The sequence below is a fragment of the Arvicanthis niloticus genome, chromosome 5 (assembly GCF_011762505.2).
Source record: "Arvicanthis niloticus isolate mArvNil1 chromosome 5, mArvNil1.pat.X, whole genome shotgun sequence".
Classification (NCBI taxonomy): domain Eukaryota; kingdom Metazoa; phylum Chordata; class Mammalia; order Rodentia; family Muridae; genus Arvicanthis; species Arvicanthis niloticus.
The window spans coordinates 90,189,397-90,206,905 of record NC_047662.1 but is presented as its reverse complement, the minus strand read 5'-3'; the positions used below and the strand labels follow the sequence as shown (position 1 = coordinate 90,206,905).

Sequence of the window (17,509 nt, the reverse complement as noted above, 5' to 3'; positions counted from 1 at the left end):
TAGAGGGATGGTCCTATCTCTGCCTCCCATCTTAACTGCGGAAGAGTTTGGATTACAGATGTTCATGCTACACACCTGGCTTTGACATAGCTTCTGGAGCCTCAGAGTCATGTCCTCACATTTGTGCACCAAGCAATTCTGCCGGCTGAGTTATGTTTACAGATCAAGGATTTTTGTTTCTATGTTTTCTTTCTGGAACTTGAGAAGAGGAGACAAATTTTAATCTCCTGATACATTTACTTTAACATAATTATTACATTTTTTAATTTTGAAAGAACTCCTGGGGAGATTTGGTTTATAAATAATGACTATATTTAGGCAATATACTGTCACGGGAAATATTTTAAAAAAATAAGGTTAGCATAATAAACAAATGAAATGGAGTCATTAGTTCAGTGGGGTCTTTTGTTGGTTGGTTGGTTGGTTGGTTGGTTGGTTGGTTGGTTGGTTTATTTTTAACTCTTACTGAGCTGGAGAGATGGCCCAGCAGTTAAGAGCATTTCTGCTCTTACAGAGGACCAAGGTTTGTTCCCCAGCATACAGATCTCATTCCAGGGGATCTGACACTCTCCTCTGACCTCCACTATGCCCAAATCTACACATGCATATTGCACACATTAAATAAGCCAATATTGCCGGGCAGTGGTGGCACACAGCTTTAATCCCAGCACTTGGGAGGCAGAGGCAGGCTGATTTCTGAGTTTGAGAAACAGCCTGGTCTACAGAGTGAGTTCCAGGACAGCCAGGACTACACAGAGAAACCCTGTCAAAAAAAAAAAAAAAAGAAAGAAAAAAAAGAAAAACAAAAAAAAAGTCAATATTATTATTATTACCTTTCAAAGACATGGAATCCTTTGCACTTATTTTTGTAAAGTTAAGTGTTTCTACATGGCAACATTTTATATGAACCTGGGAAGTATATAGCCAACTACATAGAGACTTAGCCATCAACAAATAGGATAAAGGTGAATCTGGCTGACTATGCTATAAGACCAGAATTCCCATCCTTGAATCCTACCTTTGTACCACACTTTCTCTGGGCTGTAAGTTAACTTCTATGACTTTGTTTCATGTCTCTGTATGGTTAACTCCAGTACCAATGCCTATAACAGAGAGCTACCAGAGTTCCAGGCTGATAGACATGGCAGTTGGCCAGCCAAGTCCAGTTGGAGACCCTTTGAGCACCTGTGACTAACTTTTTCTTTTGTCTTTCTTTGTATCTTTCCTTGCTTTAATTGAAAGTAGTTTTTTTATATAGTATATTCTGATTAACATATCATCTCCCTGATTAGCATATCGTCTCCCTCAACTCCTCCCAAATCTTCCCTCCCTTCCAAATCCATACCCTCTCTGACTCTGTCATTAGAAAACAAACAGGCACTGCCTGTAGAGACATTGCAGGTCCGGCTGCTGTGTCAAATGGGTGTTGTCACTAAGTAGCAGAAAGAGGACAGGGGCTCTGTCTATGCTCAGTGTTGTGACCTATGAACATCTGAATGAGTAGAAGCCTAACATTCTCAAAAAAAAAAAAAAAAAAACAACAACAACAACAAAAAAGGTGAGCCTGAGATGACAAGTTCAGCCCCAGGAGGCCCAGACAGGGAGCTAGCCTGAGATGACCACCAGTCTAACCCCAGGCAGGCCCAGATGAGCTCCCAAGATGGGGAGCAAGCCAGAAAATAGAAGAACCCTGCTTGGGACCAAGGCCTGGGATAGGAGTGAACCCAAGACAAAAGACCTTCACAAGGGGCTAGCCCAAGATAACCTCAGAGACCCTGGGCACCAGGAAAGATTTGATGAGAGAATCCCATTTAGGATTCAATGTTCCAAAGTCTTCCACTCTCTGCAGTGTCTGGTTGCTGGTCTTGGCATTCTCACCAGCTCATAAACGCATCCCAGGGTGTTTGTTTTTTCTTTTCTGATTCTGAAGTCTCTGACAAAAGCTCCTTCATCCAATGAGGAGTGAGATTTATTTTTTCTCTTATTCTTCTCCTTAATCAGACATCCAATTTACTTACGTTTACTTTCTAAGGACTATTGTAATATATCTCTTCCTTTCAACTGTCACAATGTCTTTTGCTTCATTCCTTTATTTCCTGTGGCCAGGACACCATCAGCTCCCTCCAGTGACATCCTTATTTCCAGCCATGACTCTCTTAATCTACCTTTATTTTTTGCCACCAACATCACTATCAAAAGAAAGAAATGTGATCATGTGACTTACTTCTAAAAACCTTCCTGAAGACTTGGTGTACAGTGTGCTGATATACCTATAAATGTGTATATTATTATATCAGTGGTACTCTGAATATGCTTGGCCCAGGGAGTGGTACTATTTGGAGGTGTGGCCTTGTTGGAGTAGGTATGGCCCTATTGGAGAAAATATGTCATTGTGGGAGTGGGTTTTGAGACCCTCCTCCTAGCTACCTGAGGATGCCAGTCTCCTCATATTTTCCTGCAGGACAAGATGTTGAACTCTTGGCTCCTGCACCATGCCTACTGGGCACTTCTATGCTCCCACCTTGATGTAATTGACTAAACCTCTGAATCTGTAAGCCAGTCCCAATTAAATGTTGTTCTTATCAGAGGTGCCTTGGTCATAGTATCTGTTCATAGGAGTAAAACCCTAAGATAACATCTATGTATATGTGTTTATGATAAATGAACAAATATAAGAAGCTTATCAGTTTTGTCCACAAATTCTTTCACGTTCTTCATTTGCCAGCGTATATGACCTTCCTGTAGCATCTACCTCCCTACGTCATAGACTAACAGGTCCACAGGCACTCCGTTTTGCACATCTTTTCTGGAAAGGCTTCATTTTCTTTATTTGGATAAGTTTTAATGCTCACTGGGTGAGCTCAGGTGTCATTTCCTCTGGCTCATTTCTAATTTATCTCTCCCAAACGTGTAATTATTGTGCTGTACGGCAGGAACAGTGGTAAGCACTGGGCATATAATGCTGAATTAGACCATCTTTGCCTTGAAGGATAGGTGAAGAGACAGACGTGGAAATGGTCAAGTTTTGTTCACTGAAATAAAGATTACAGTGGAAGCAAAATGCATGAACACACTAACCGAGAAGAAAAATAGAACACCTTAAGCTACTAGTTTTCCCTGTGCTAGTTAGGGATCAGAAGGAAAGCATTCTAAACAAACGAATGAATGCCTATAAAATCCTGCAAGTATGAAACACACTGGAAATGAAATGTAATGCTATGGGTTGCACTGTGTTCTCCAAAATTTCTATGTGAAATTTTTAATCCTTCCCTGGCAGCACAGAATGTAACCTCCTTTTCAGATGAGAACTTATGAGGTAGCTAAATGCAAAGTGTATTCATTAGACCAAATGCTCACCCAACCTGACTGGTGCCTTGCTCCGTGAGCACATTTCTTTGTGTTGAAGAGTGAAGACCAACAACAAAAACTAAACAACACCTAATAGTTTTACGGAGCTCCATCCTAAATGTGTGTCAGTGAAGACACACGGAAGCAGGCTGTAGGCCCAGAGGCTGAGGCAACAGTTTAAATGGGCGAGGTTTAGCTTGGTCCAGTGCAGTCATGGGGTAGTTGTGTGGGGGGTGTGAAACAAAGCTGAAAAGTGTTTGAGAAGGAATATTGGCAACATGAGCAAGCTGACATGGACGGTGCTGCCACATTGTCTTTAGTCCATATTGTGTGCAGCTAGCTGGGCCTATACAGTTCTGTGAAAAGAGAAAAAAACAAATGCAAGAAGGGAGGACAAATCACAGAAGAAGCCAAGTCAAACAATGAAACAATGAGACATTTATTTCTAAAATGGCTCCAGCCATGAATCAGACCCCAAGGCACAGCCCCGACAGTTACGAACTACAATCCTAATGCTTCCCTGTTGAAGAATAATTAAAATAAATTAAAATGAATTGTTTATAAAGCCCACAAACAATTGCAATGAGGTTGCTTTCTGGGCAAGCAAAATAATACAAATAAACAAAACTCCAGTGGCTATTGTTCCTTCTAAAGACAAGAAAGAGCAGTGCAATGGTTAATGTGATGTGTTAATTTGGTTGGCTCTTGGGATGCCCAGAGGATCCATCATTTCTAAACATGTCAGTGAGCATCTTTCCATAAGAGTCTCATATCTGAAGAGATTTAGAGGGAGAATTTGTAAGTATTCTTTAAGTTTTAGTGTTTAATGATTTCTTTACATATAAACTGTATCTGAAAATTGAGACATCCTTTTCTTTTTTTTCCTTTTTATTGGATATTTTATTTATTTACACTTTAAATGTCATCCCCTTTCCCCATTTTCTCTCCCTAGAAACCCCCTATCCCATCTCCCCTCATCCTTTTTGCTTTTATACCACTTTTTATGCAAGTATTAAGGTCAGTTCTAGGTTGAGCGACACAAATAGACGCAATTAGCCAAGGAACCTTTATAGTATAGAGACTGGTAAAATGCACTAATCAGTTAGACATTTTATGAATGGAATGGGGTTATTTTGTTAACAGATTTTCAGTGAGAGCTGAGCATGGTGGTACAGGACTCCACTCCAGTGCTTGAGAGGCAGAGGCAGGGATATCTCTATGAGTTAGAGGCCAGCCTGATCTACAGAGAATCAAGACATGACAGGGCTACATAGCCAAACCTCATCTCAAAAGACAAACAAACAAACAACAACATCAAACACACAAAAAACTAAAAGCAAGATAACAACAACAACAACAAAAATTTTTTAACCGAGACCCAATTCTGAATGGCCACTCATCTTACAGAGAATCCTAAAACATAATGATATAGTTAATATACATCACTTATGCATAGTTAGTAGACATTATGCTCAGCGGTGTTCTTATGAACATGTGTCCAAAGGCTTAGGCAATGGGCAAGTATTTTTTTAATAAACTGAAAAACTAAATAAATTAAATAGAATTTTAAAAAATGTTCATGATTGAGTCAGCAGGCTGAGTGATACACATTGACCTCACCAATGCTCCCATCAGTGGAGGGCTGTAGCAGAGTAAAAAGGTAGAGAGAAGACTCACTGTCTGTCTCTGTTTGTGGTTGAACTGCCACTGACTTTGTTCACCTCTGGTGCTCCTAATATTCAGCCCTTCAAATCATACCATGAACTGGTGCTCCAGCTCCCAGTCCCACTGGTTGTGGGACTTGGAGGCCTTTGAAGTCAACACACATGCTCTCTCTCTCTCTCTCTCTCTCTCTCTCTCTCTCTCTCTGTCTCTCTCCTTCCCTCCCTCCCTCCCTCTCTCCCTCCCTCTCTTCCTCCCTCTCTTCCTCACACCTTCTCAGTGCTTCTATTTCTCTGGAGAACCTCAACAAATATGAAATACTCTTTCTTCTCTTCTCCCCTTTATACTTTCTTTTCCTCTTTTGTTTCCCTTGCCAAATAATTAATGAGCTCTGACTGTATGCTACATGCTATGTTGCATGCTATGCTATGTGCTGACACACACAACTGGCCACAAGAGCCTCGTGAGTCACTGGCTGAGAAGTGTGTTGGTGGAGAGCTGGAGACACTCACAGCTGCTGGCCATGGATGTTCTCTCAAGGCAACTAGAACAGACTCTCAGAAGTGATGTCTCTTGAGCTGAATCTTGAAGGCAGAGGAAACCCTGAAAGCTTCAAGTGTGGGAGTGTGTGCCATCTTCAGGGACATGAACACAACTGTGAGACTGCTAATAGGACCTCTCACGGCAGTCAGAAGCCCAGAGAAAAGTTTAAAAGAAGCCTACTGAGAGGCCTGGGTTTATAAGTGGTACATTGTTCTTGAAATTTCCAGTGTGGTACATGACAAATATCCCAGGAAAGAAAACGGATCTACCAGGCTCTCTTTATTTTGAAGCCTTTGAATGATCCTAGTAAAGTGATAGTTAAGAAAAAATTAAGTGCTAGAGAGATGGATCAGTGGTTCAGTGGTTCAGTGGCTCAGTGGCTCAGTGGCTCAGTGGCTCAGTGGCTCAGTGGCTCAGTGGCTGGGAGTATGAGCTGGTGCTGTGGAAAATGAAGGTCAATTAGAATCTTTGTGACAGGTTGCTTTTCAACCACCTGCATCTCTAACTTCAGGGGATCTAACACCCTCTTCTGATCACTTCAGGCCCACATTTGTGCATACCTCCTTACTACATATACATAAAAAATCATAAAATACATCTTAAAAATAATACTAAGCTCAGAGAACTTACCTTGAGTAGCAAGTTCTTGTCCCTGCTCCCTCCCCACCCCCTCTTTTAATTCTTGGGTTTCACTATGGAAAACTGAGCATGCTTCTAGAATGTTCTCTGCCTTAGCTTCCTTATGAGACACCATCCAGTTCTGGGAAGGTTACTGAAGATGGGCATGAGTTACTCACCAAGTCCCTGGCCTGGCACCCTGGGATAAGTTATTTCTTAAGCTTTCTTTAGATTTTAAAGTGAACTCACTTCCAGACTCTGTGACCTCTCAGAAAAGCTGCCATCATCTCTGCTTCTATGGATCCAGGTGTCCCATGGATAAATGTCCATATACAGAGAGATAAAGGACATTGTTCTCTAGTGATTTTAGAGCTGAGATCGTCAGAGCCACCTGCCAGTGCTGGAATGACAGTTTGATCTCCTGAATAAAATAAAGAAACCAGCTTAGTGAAAGTCTCCAGTTGTCAGCCTTTAGCTGCATTAGAGTCTAAAAGATCCATGCCAGGGCAGGAAAAACCCCAGTCCACTGATCACAGGGCACTGGTGCAGGGAAGAGAATAATGGATCACTGAGTCAAACTCCTTCATTGTAGAGATGGGCAACCAACACTTGGAGAGTAGAGAGGAGTCCATTAACTCAAGCACCATTGAACAGCTCAGTGACTCCCTAGAGAAGCCTATGCCTGTAAAAATCTCAACCTCACCTGAGCAATCGGCATGGTTCTTCTATTCTGGGTGTGGAAAATCTAATTATAGATGGTGTTGCCCAGACACAAGACATCCGGAAAATAAATGTCTTGCTTTGATAATAAATTTTTAGTATGTTATTCCAAATATAGCATAAAAATGGAATATTAAAATTATTCATTTTTATTATAAATTCAAATTTATCTAGGCTTTCTATTATTTTATTATTGTTTTTGTTACTTTTTTAATCTGGTAACACTAGTTGCAGGATTGCCTTCCCTTCTCCCGTCTTTACACTGTTGAAACATGTAAAGTCAAATGCATCATCATCATTTTCTAATAAAATTTTATATCCTATCTTACTACATCTTTTCTGTTTATGTTCTTTTTGCTTTCTCTTCATCATTAAAATTTTTATCTGTTCTAAGTACCTCAATTAGCCTCACTGAAAATACTACTTGATTATTAATTTCTATAAGACTTGGGATATAGCTCAGTGGTAGAGTATGTGCTTAACATGCAGAAGACCCTGAGTTCAATTCCTTGAACAACTGAAAAACATATTACATTAAGTATTTGTAAGGGATACTTAGTTCCAAAGGGGTAAGTATGAATAATTCTGACTTTTGTATCTCAAGAAGCCCTAGTTAAACTGAGCCGTCAGCCACTTTTAGTAAGCAGAATTCAGAAAGAGATGACATGTTTTAATGTCAAATAAGTACTTTGTGGCAAAACTGGGTCCTGATTCATTGCATTACACCCAGAGTAGCTGGCTAGCTTATCGCTCTATTTTATGCACTTCTATTTGAATGCCTAAGGGACAGTGCATAGGCATGGGTTGGCCTCTCTCACCCTGTCACATTTTTACCCTGATGTGTAGTCCCTTCTCTGACTGAGGGAATGTCTTTTGAATCCAGTTTTCCGTTCACAGTACTTCTCCATGGTTTGCTGAGGGCATACATGTGTCCAAAGCTGGTCCTTCCCTTAGAGTTGTCAAATCAGAATATGAGACAAGATTTCTCTCCTTGGTGGCAGAGACAAAGATTACGAAACAGCCATATGCCCTGGGGCATAGAGGAAGCAGGGCAGGATGCATAGAGGGGACATGCTGAGAGGTCCATACCGTTTCCTACTCTGTACTTCAGCTGTTCTCAAAATTCAGCCACAAGTGTCTCATTCCCTTTAGCCTAAACAAATTTTATTTTTGTCCTATTATTTTAAAAGCTTTTACAGTAATCAGCCCTTAATAATTCTGCATCACTAAGGTCTGTCAGATGATTCTGGGCCAGAAGGCTGAAGATTTGATGCTCCAACGTTCAGTAGTATAGGGACTGTCCATGTATTCAGCAGTCTCTCGTAAATTGGCTAAGTTTTAGAAGCTATGCTTAGTGCTTCCCATAATTTCAGTTAACTCAGTCATTCTGGATTTCTGACGGGGTTGAAGACCTATAGTCTCATAGCCAATCCTGGCTATTTACTTTGAGAGAAAAGATCTGAATGGATGGTTTTCAGCTGACATTCATTCTAAAGCCAAGAAAAAAAGCCAGGTTCAAAACTAAGTGTTTTAGTTAGGAGAGATGACAGAGGTTCTGGTTAGTCAACAAAATGATGGACTGGGTATTAGGACTATCTTGTACCTCACTGGTACAATTAGGAATAATTATGCTCTAATTGCATTTTGAGAGAAAAAATTTATTTTAACAGGAAGGGTGAAGCTAGGTGATGAGAGAGAGAAAGAGAGAGAAGGGGGGGCATGGAGGCAGATGTTCACATGTCTCCACCAGTCAAAGATAGTTTATATATCTAGGTTGGGTATTGGGTTACACTTCTGATTGAGCATTACCAAACTTACAAAACTTTTGATTAACATTTTAAAAAATGTATAAAAGCAAAAAGGGAAAGGGGGTATGGGATAGGGGTTTTCTAGGGAGGGGAAATGGGGAAAGGGGATGGCATCTGAAATGTAAATAAAATATAAAAATAAATAAAAAAAATAAAAAGATAAAAGCATTTACATAATTTACTTACACAACTGTGTCTAGTTTTGTTTTTAATTTTAAAATATCTTTTAACCTTAGAAATTAGCTTAGAGAAACAAGTTTCCTTGCAATATTTTCATAATACTTAACTATGGTTGATTTTCACCTGTCTATTCCACCCCTTCCCTGTTTTCCCTCCTTCCCTTACTTCCCACTGCTCATGTCTGACCCCAGAATTTCTCCTTCCACTTTTGTTCTAATGTTCTCCCTATTAGATTTTTGAATGCCCTTCCTTAAGGCCTCATTCCCATCTCACAGGCTTTTCTTTTCTCATTTCTTGGCTGTATCTACATCTATTCCCACTCTCACATACAAATTCGCACGCATGAGCATGTGCACAAGCACATGCGAGCACACGTGCACACATTAAACATTCAGAAGCTAGGACCATCACATAAAAGAGAACATGTGATTTTTGTTTGTGGGGACTGCATTGTAACTCTTAACAACATGTTTCCCAGCTGAATCATTTTTCTTGTGAATTTCATAACCCCACTTTTCTTTCGAGTTGAATGTGATTCCATTGTGTATTTGTACATTTTTATTATACAACAACTGTTGGTGGGTATCTAGTCTGGTTCCATTTCCTGGCTATAGGGAAGAGGAACAATAAACACAGCTTTGCAAGTGTTGCTGTGGTAGGACATAGGGTCCATTGGATGTATGCCCATAAGTTAGCCCTAAAAAATGACTTGTATTTTTGTCACCCACAACAAAATAGGTCTGGTTAATAGAAATAGTCAGACATGGATTTCCAGTAACATTTTTTACAACTGCTAAACCATAAAGAGGTACGAGGGCAAGCCTGGAATTCCATGACCAACAGACTTACTCACACAAAATCATTGATTCTACCCCCAAGTAACCCCCAAGTAATGCAGACAAGCTCTTGCCCTCTTCAAAGCATCATTAAAATCAACATTTTCTTTCTTTTGGGGGATAAAGAGATGGCTTAGCAGTTAAAAGTGAATACTGTTCTTGAAGAGGACCCAGATTTGGTTCCTAGCACCTATATCCCATAGCTCACAGCTCTGGTGGAGCTGAAGTTCTCTTCTGGTCTATGACTCGGCACTCATGTGCACTGTGCACATGCCTACCCATACACACAAATAAAACGTAAAAATAAAACCTTCATTTAAAACAATAGATTATCTTTCATGTATTTTATGTATTTGCTGGCAATTTCAACACATGCACAATCTATCCAGATTGTATGCACCCCCAGTATATTCCCTCTTGTCTTCATATCTTCTCTGTTCTTAATTGTCATTATTAACGTTGTTAGGGATTTTTGTGACCCAGAGTCCAGTTAATGTTGCCTGTTGGAGTGTTGACCAATCCTGTCTTGCCCTTGAGCAGGCAGCCATAGTTGTAGTGAGTTTGTGAGTTGATGGCTGTTCTAGGTCCAGAGGACAGCATTTCACACAGCACTATTCTCCGTCCTCTGGCTCTCCCTCTTCCAAACCTCCTTTCTGTCATGTACCCCGAGCCCTGGTTTCTGCAGGGAAGACGTTGAGATAGACAGTCCAATTAGGACTGAACACTCAACAGTCACTTCTTCTCAGCACACTGACCACCTATGACTCTCTGCATTGACTTCTAAGCATGGCAGAGAGAAGGGCAAGCACTAATCTGTGTGCATAAACATAAATATTTAGATGCTAAAAACCTAATGTTTGCAGGAGCTGCTCCCCAAATACTCTCAAGATGTCTTCACTTATGACAGGTTTAAATCTAGCAAAATCAAATAGCATTTTGGTGGCGGGATGATGCTCAATAATCAAGATTCTCTCAGAATCTCCAGGTGAGCTTTGTGCTGTTAGAATCCTTGTTTTCAGTTTTACGAGGTGAAAATTAAACCCAGAGATGTAAAGTAGGTTGTTCGCCATCAAACACATTTGGTTAAATTCATTTTATACCTCTTGACATTCAGAGCATTAATCTTTCTAACATACATCTCCTTAACAGCTGACATCATTAATTGGGGGGATAATCTATATAGAACCAAAATATTGAAATGAACATAAAAGAGGAAAGAGACTTTCAGGTTATCCATTTGGTCATAGGAAGTAATCAACCTTGTGGGGAAGGGAAACTGGAGAATACTGTTCCAGCCAATAGACGCTTGAGTGTTACCATTTTGAACACACACACACACACAAACACACACACCTACTGGATTAAACTATTGGGATTAAACTATATATGTGAACAAGGCTTTCATATACTTAAAAAATTCCAAGGATGAGGTGGGTTAATTTGATATAAAGATCAAAATTTGCGATCGCTAAGGTATACTTTTGTTTATTTGTGTATATTATAAGCCATATTATAACGACAAGTTGAAAAGGTGCCTCTCAGTTGTATTCATTTGAAATCAGCACAGTCATTCAATGTATAGGTCAACTATTTAAGCAACATTATATCCCATGATTCAACTAATATTTCCTAATTGTAAGTTGTTATATTCTGTGCCTAGTGCATGGGTTAAAGATGGTTCAGATGGCAATGAAGGAACTCTAAGAGAGAGCTGATATGTATAACACACATGGGGTTTCAATGAAATTGTGACTGGTGTCTCAGAAAAGAAGCTGGCTCAAATCAAAAAGGGGTTGTTGGAAAAGAACTTGAACTGGGACCCATATTTAACCAATAGAAAGGAGGAAAGACAATTCAGCAGATGAAACAAAACGAACAAACAAAAACAATAAAACAAAAAAAATAGACAAAGTCCAATGAGGAACAAAAAAATAGCAGTAATATTGATGATGATAATAATACCAATAAGTATGTTTTAAGTACTATCTGTTTATTACAGTTATAAGTGCTTTTACATGGTCATGCATTTGATTCTTGCTAGAAATCAATGAAGCAGTTACTTCTGTGATTTCCCCCACTATATAAATGAAAAGATTCAATTACAGATAGGTTTGATACACCTATCAAAGGACATATACTAAATGACAGGGAGAAGTTATGTTTTTAAATGCCTTTTGTTGAATGAATGGATATTTTGTGCTTGTTTTCCCATTTCTCTCTCACTCCCTCTGTCTCTACCTCTTTTTCTCTGTGTGTATGCATGTTTTTATGTATGTGGAAAAAATATATGTGGATGTCTATTGATATCAGGAACCACTGCTGGTCATCCTTGTACCCTACTCGATGAGGTAGAGTCTCTCAGTCACACCCAGAGCTGGTAGATGTGTCTGGTCTCATTTAGCCAGTATGCTCTAGCGATCCTGTCTATATGTTCCAAGGCTAGAATTTCAGAAAGGCTGCTACACCAACCCAGCATTACACGGGATCCAGGAATCTGAGCTCCAGCCCTCATGTTGGTGCAGCAAGCACAACAAGGGAGGGTTAAGGGAGATCTGACCCAGCTCACTCAGCTGGTTGAAAGCAGTGGCAGAATTAGAGTCATCTGAATAGACACTTGCCACTATGCTGGGCATGCAGCAAGGAAATGAGAGGAAAAACCCCACCATGCCATGTCTTGTTAGCTAAAATTTATGTAGGGAAAAATGTACTACCTCAGCATGCAAAGTCAGAGCTGATCCCTAGCCAAGATATAGTTCCCAAAGGCATGAGAACAAGTTATAAGGAGGACACCAAACAGAGAGGAGTGAAAATGGTTTGGGACAGATTTTATCGATAAAAATGTTTTTATCAGTAAAATGATTCGCTTGGGCGAAATCGGCAAGAATTCTTTTATCTTGGCTATTCTATGATCTCAGGCAAAGGTCAAAGCAAAGATTGTGTCTCTGTCTGTCTCTACATCAGGTGGACCAAAACACAGCCGCCATGAATAATCACGGAGCAGTAACCCTGCATCTAGAGGCCAGGAAGCATTTGTTAGATAAATGGAAAAGGTAGCGTTCTTTGATTGAGTCCTGATTCCTCACTTAACTACCTCAGGAGCCGCTGAGAAAGTTGCCTGATGCATTTATGGAAACCTCTAGGACCTAATCAATTTCCTCCTTCTAAGAGAAAGGCCTTAGCAGGATAGAGCATCATTTTCTGCAATGCTGCCAAATGAAGAAAAAGACAGAGCATTCTATGGTGACAGCCACCTGGACTCTTCTGGTTTGTTGTTGTCTGTTTCTCTTTAGACAAGAGAGCCCTGCCTGACCCCAGAGGTGAAGGCCCTCCTTGTGTTAACAGGAAAGACAAGGTCATGTGCACTCCTTCTGTCATGCTGCGTTTTTTAAGGCTGAGAAAAAAGGAATGTAAAATGTGGAAGTTGGGGGTGTTGTAATGCACTGTGACTGATGCCACTGTATCTATCTCATGCAATATTTAGCTGCTGTGTCTGTTTGGAGCACTGAGAATAGCAACAGTCCTCAAAATCAAGCCCCATCTATGGCTGAACAAAGCAGATGGGGACATTTTTTTTTCCACATAGCAACAATGATTGGGTTTATGTAGCATCTGTCCTTGGAGAACCTCTGAGAGACGTTGAGAGTCCTTTTTTAGTTCTCACTATAAGTGGTTTATGAGAGGCCTGTGAGATGGCTCAGTGGGTTAATATGCTTGCCATATGAGCCTGAGGACCTGAGCTCAACCCCCAGAACCCACGTTAAATAAAATAAATAATCAGATGCATTGGCACATATCTGTAAGCCCAGAACTCACTCCAACAGGAACATGGGAACTGAAGAGTGGACTCTACCTGAAGCTTATAAGCCAGCTAGCCTAGTGCATGCAGCACACCAGAAATGACAAAAAAGAAGCTGCCTTGACAAATTTGAAGGAACAGACTGACTTCCCCAGTGTTGTCCTCTGACCTCTATATATACTTCACGGCACTCATGTACCTGTACTCACACACCATGCTACACCAGCCCCCCTCACACAGAGACACACACATACACTATCCCTCCACACACATTCCCTGATACACTATCCCCCCACAACAACACCACAACTCCCCCTACATCCCTCCCCACACACACATGTACTTTTAAACAAAGTCAATGAGACCAGTTAAAGGGATCTTTCTTACACGTTTTTATCACATAATGAGGCACACCCTAGTCTCCTCGTGTAATGATTTCTTTAGTCAGGAGTTTCAAGGCTAAAGCCAAGGTTGTGCCTGATTCAGGGACCAAAGAGGAACAGTTAATATGAACCTGCAATTTGAAAACACCGGGAGCAATCTAGTACATACAAAGGCAAGAAAAGACCTCTGCAGTTTGTTAAACTATCAGAGCATATTGAACACAGTTAGGAAAGAGACTTAGACATGAGGAAAGGAAGATCTACAAAGAAAAAAACAAAAAAACCCTACAGTGTCATGCTGGAATCGGACATAGAAAGTAAACTCACGACACCATTTTTAAATGTGTATGTGTGTGAATGTTGAACTGATCACAGATGCATATAGATGTAAACAGGTTCTAATACGTTCTTACCTGTTTGTTGTCATTGTCTACAGAAGACATCTAGAATCAATGCTGCTCTTGGCCATAGAACTTTTCCATTGATAGGAACCAAGGCTTGGTGGACAAAGGTTGGTTCAAAGCCAAAAGCAGAAAGATGTGTGCCCACAGTTTTAGCAACTAGAAAGTTTTAAGAAGTAGAAAAGGGCTGAAAGAATTCAGAGACAAGCACAAAGAACTTCTCAGCATGAAGTGGTTCCTGCGTGGCCAAATACAGGGGAACTTAAACATCAAAATGGGTGGTTCTAAATAAATGATTCTAAATAAATCCTCTAAGACTGAGATCTTTGCATCTATACTAAAGAAAGAGAAAGAGAGGAACAGAGGAGAAGAAGAAAATGAGAAGATGAAAGAAGGGGAAGAAGGTGAAGGAGAAATAATCCTTCACTTCAGTGAAAAGCCAGCTAACAAATGTAGGGACACATTGAAGATAGAATTAATTCATGACCATCATGGTGATGGTGGCTTCAGATGAGGATTGTTAACAGATGCTAGGAAAGGTGACTAGTGTCCTGTTATATTAGTTACTTTGGACATGGCATACAACGTATCTATCAGACAGGAAGAAAAAAATATGATTTTTACAGTGGAGAAATGTAGCACAAAACAGTTTAACAAAGAGCTCAAGGGTTAGTCTCACTACAGGTCTAAAATGATGATATTTGTTGACTCACTACAGACTACCTTGAGAGAAACAGAATGCTTGCTTTGGTGATGTATCTGTCAAGAGCACATGGCCTGTGTTTGGTCACAAGGAGATAGTAAAACAACACAGGTTGGGGGATATTATGCTTTGAATATGAAGTATCTCTAACAGGTTAATGGTTTGAGTACATGGTCCTTTGCTGGCCATTTTGAGGATTTGTGGAGTTATTAGGAGGTAGGGCTTAGCAGCAAAGAGTTGTTCACTGGGTCCTTGGCTATATGTTATCCTTGCTCACTTCCTGCCTCACTCTCTGCTTCTTGGTCTACTATGATGTGAAGAACTTCAGCCACTCATCCCAGAACCATGAGTGGAGCAATTCTATCATGCCTTCCCGTCTCCAGCCCTTATGATGGGCTGAAACCAAAAGCCAACATAAGTCTTTTTTTATTATTTAAGCTGCTTATGGCACGCATTGTCCTAGCAGTGCAGAAGTAACTAGTACAGAGGAAAACCTACAACCTGCCAGTGTCAGGCTCAAGAAGTACTAGGAAAGACTGAGGAGCTCAAGAGATGTGAGATTCAAGAGGCTGAAGCAGGAGGGTTACAAGTTCAAAATCAGCCTGGGCAAGTTTGTATGACCTTGTCTCTAAATAAAAAGTGAAAAGAGGCTAGGGATGCAGTTCATTGGTAGAGCACATGCATGAGGTGCATGAATTTAATTGATGCAGGTTCAATTCCCAGCATATCTTCCCCCACTCTCTCACACACACAAACACACACACATACACACACATAGCATAGTTATACTTATGGATATATGCTGAAACATTTGAAATAGCAAAATAGTAGATACATTCTGTATCAGTGATTTTCTTGTCACTGAAACCAAACATCTGAAAAAGCAACTTAAGAAAAGAGGGGCAGAGATTGAAGGAAAGGCTGTCCAGAGACTGCCCCACTTGGGGATTCATCCCTCATGCAGATACCAAACCCAGACACTATTGTGGATGCCAAGAAGTACTTCCTGACAGGAGCCTGATACAGCTGTCTCCTGAGAGGCTCTGCCAGATCCTGACCAATACAGATTCAGATGCTTGCAGACAACCATCAGACTGAGCACAGGAACCCCAGTGGAGTAGTTAGGGGAAGGACTGAAGGAGCTGAAGGGGCCTTATCTGGCATCAATGGGAGAGAAGGCTCTTGGTCCTGTGAAGGCTTGATGCCCCAGTGTAGGGAAATGCTAGAGCAGTAAGGCAAGAGTAGGTAGGTGGGTGGGGGAACACCCTCATAGAAGCAGGGTAAGGGGGGATGGGATGGGAGGTTGCGGAGGGGAAACCAGGAAAGGGGATAACATTTGAAATGTAAATAAATAAAATATCCAGGTTTTTTTAAGAAGAAGAAGAAGGAAAAGGAGGAGGAGGAGGAGGAGGAGAAGGAGAAGGAGGGAGGGGGAGGGGAGGGGGAGGAGAAGGGGAGGGGGAGGGGGAGGGGAGGGGAGGGGAGGGGGAGGGGAGAGGGAAGGGGAGGGGGAGGAGGAGGAGGAGGAGGAGGAGGAGGAGGAGGAGGAGGAGAAGAAGAAGAAGAAGAAGAAGAAGAAGAAGAAGAAGAAGAAGAAGAAGAAGAAGAAGAAGAAGAAGAAGAAGAAGAGAGGGGTTAGAGTGAGGGACAGTCCATCACTGCAGGGAAAGCATTGTGCCAGAAGTGTGAGTCTGCTTGCTTAGACCTGGCTGGATCAGGAAGCAGAGACAGGCCAGGAAGCAGACCCAGCATATATACCATAAGTCCTACTCTTCAGCAACTCACTTTCTCCAACTGGGTCTCACATCCCAAAGTTCCACAATTTCCCAAAACAGCACCACCATTTTGGGATCAAGTTTTCAGATACATAAGCCTGTAGAGTACATTTTACATCTAAAAGGTAACTCTCATTAAGTGCTCATCAGTTAGAAATTATTAAATAAGTTAAAAAGTTAAATTATTAAATAAGTTAAATAAGTTAAAGAGGCACATGGCGACAGATACTATAACACTCTTATGAATGAGATAAGCCTATATATTGCTGGAGAAAATCTTTAGTTTTTAAATTATTTTATTAATGTTTTTCAAATAATATACTTTGAATTATTTTCCCTTCCCCAACTCCTCTTAGATCCTCCCACTCCATTCCCCATCTAACTTCATGTTCCTTCTCATTCTGATGGAGACGTTTCTAAGCAGTCAACCAATAAACAGAAAGAAGGCTGTGGTAGTGTTTTCCTACTTGCAAAAAATGCATACATATCAAAAGAAAAATAGATGCTGTATTTATATATACTTGTGACTATTTATGAAATTGTAAGGTACACACAAATGTATGTCAATCTATTTTTAGATTTACTTCGATTTTAATTTTATTCTCATAGGTGTATACACTACATGTGTAGTTGTGCAACATGTGTGTGCAGTACCTACAGAGGCCAGAAGAGGGAGTCAAGTCTCCTGCAACAGGAATTACAGATGATTGTGAGCCACCATGGGTGCTGGGAATCA

The 17,509-nt window shown here is 40.7% G+C and overlaps 1 non-coding gene and 1 pseudogene across 1 annotated transcript; both read left to right on the top strand.

Annotated features, from left to right (window-relative positions):
* Positions 1-17,509, top strand: part of LOC117708773 (RNA ligase 1-like) — a 122,172-nt pseudogene that overhangs the window by 27,887 nt on the left and 76,776 nt on the right.
* Positions 1,380-1,516, top strand: LOC117709719 (small nucleolar RNA SNORA17). Its single transcript, XR_004606959.1, has one exon. It is a non-coding gene; the product is annotated as a small nucleolar RNA SNORA17 (small nucleolar RNA).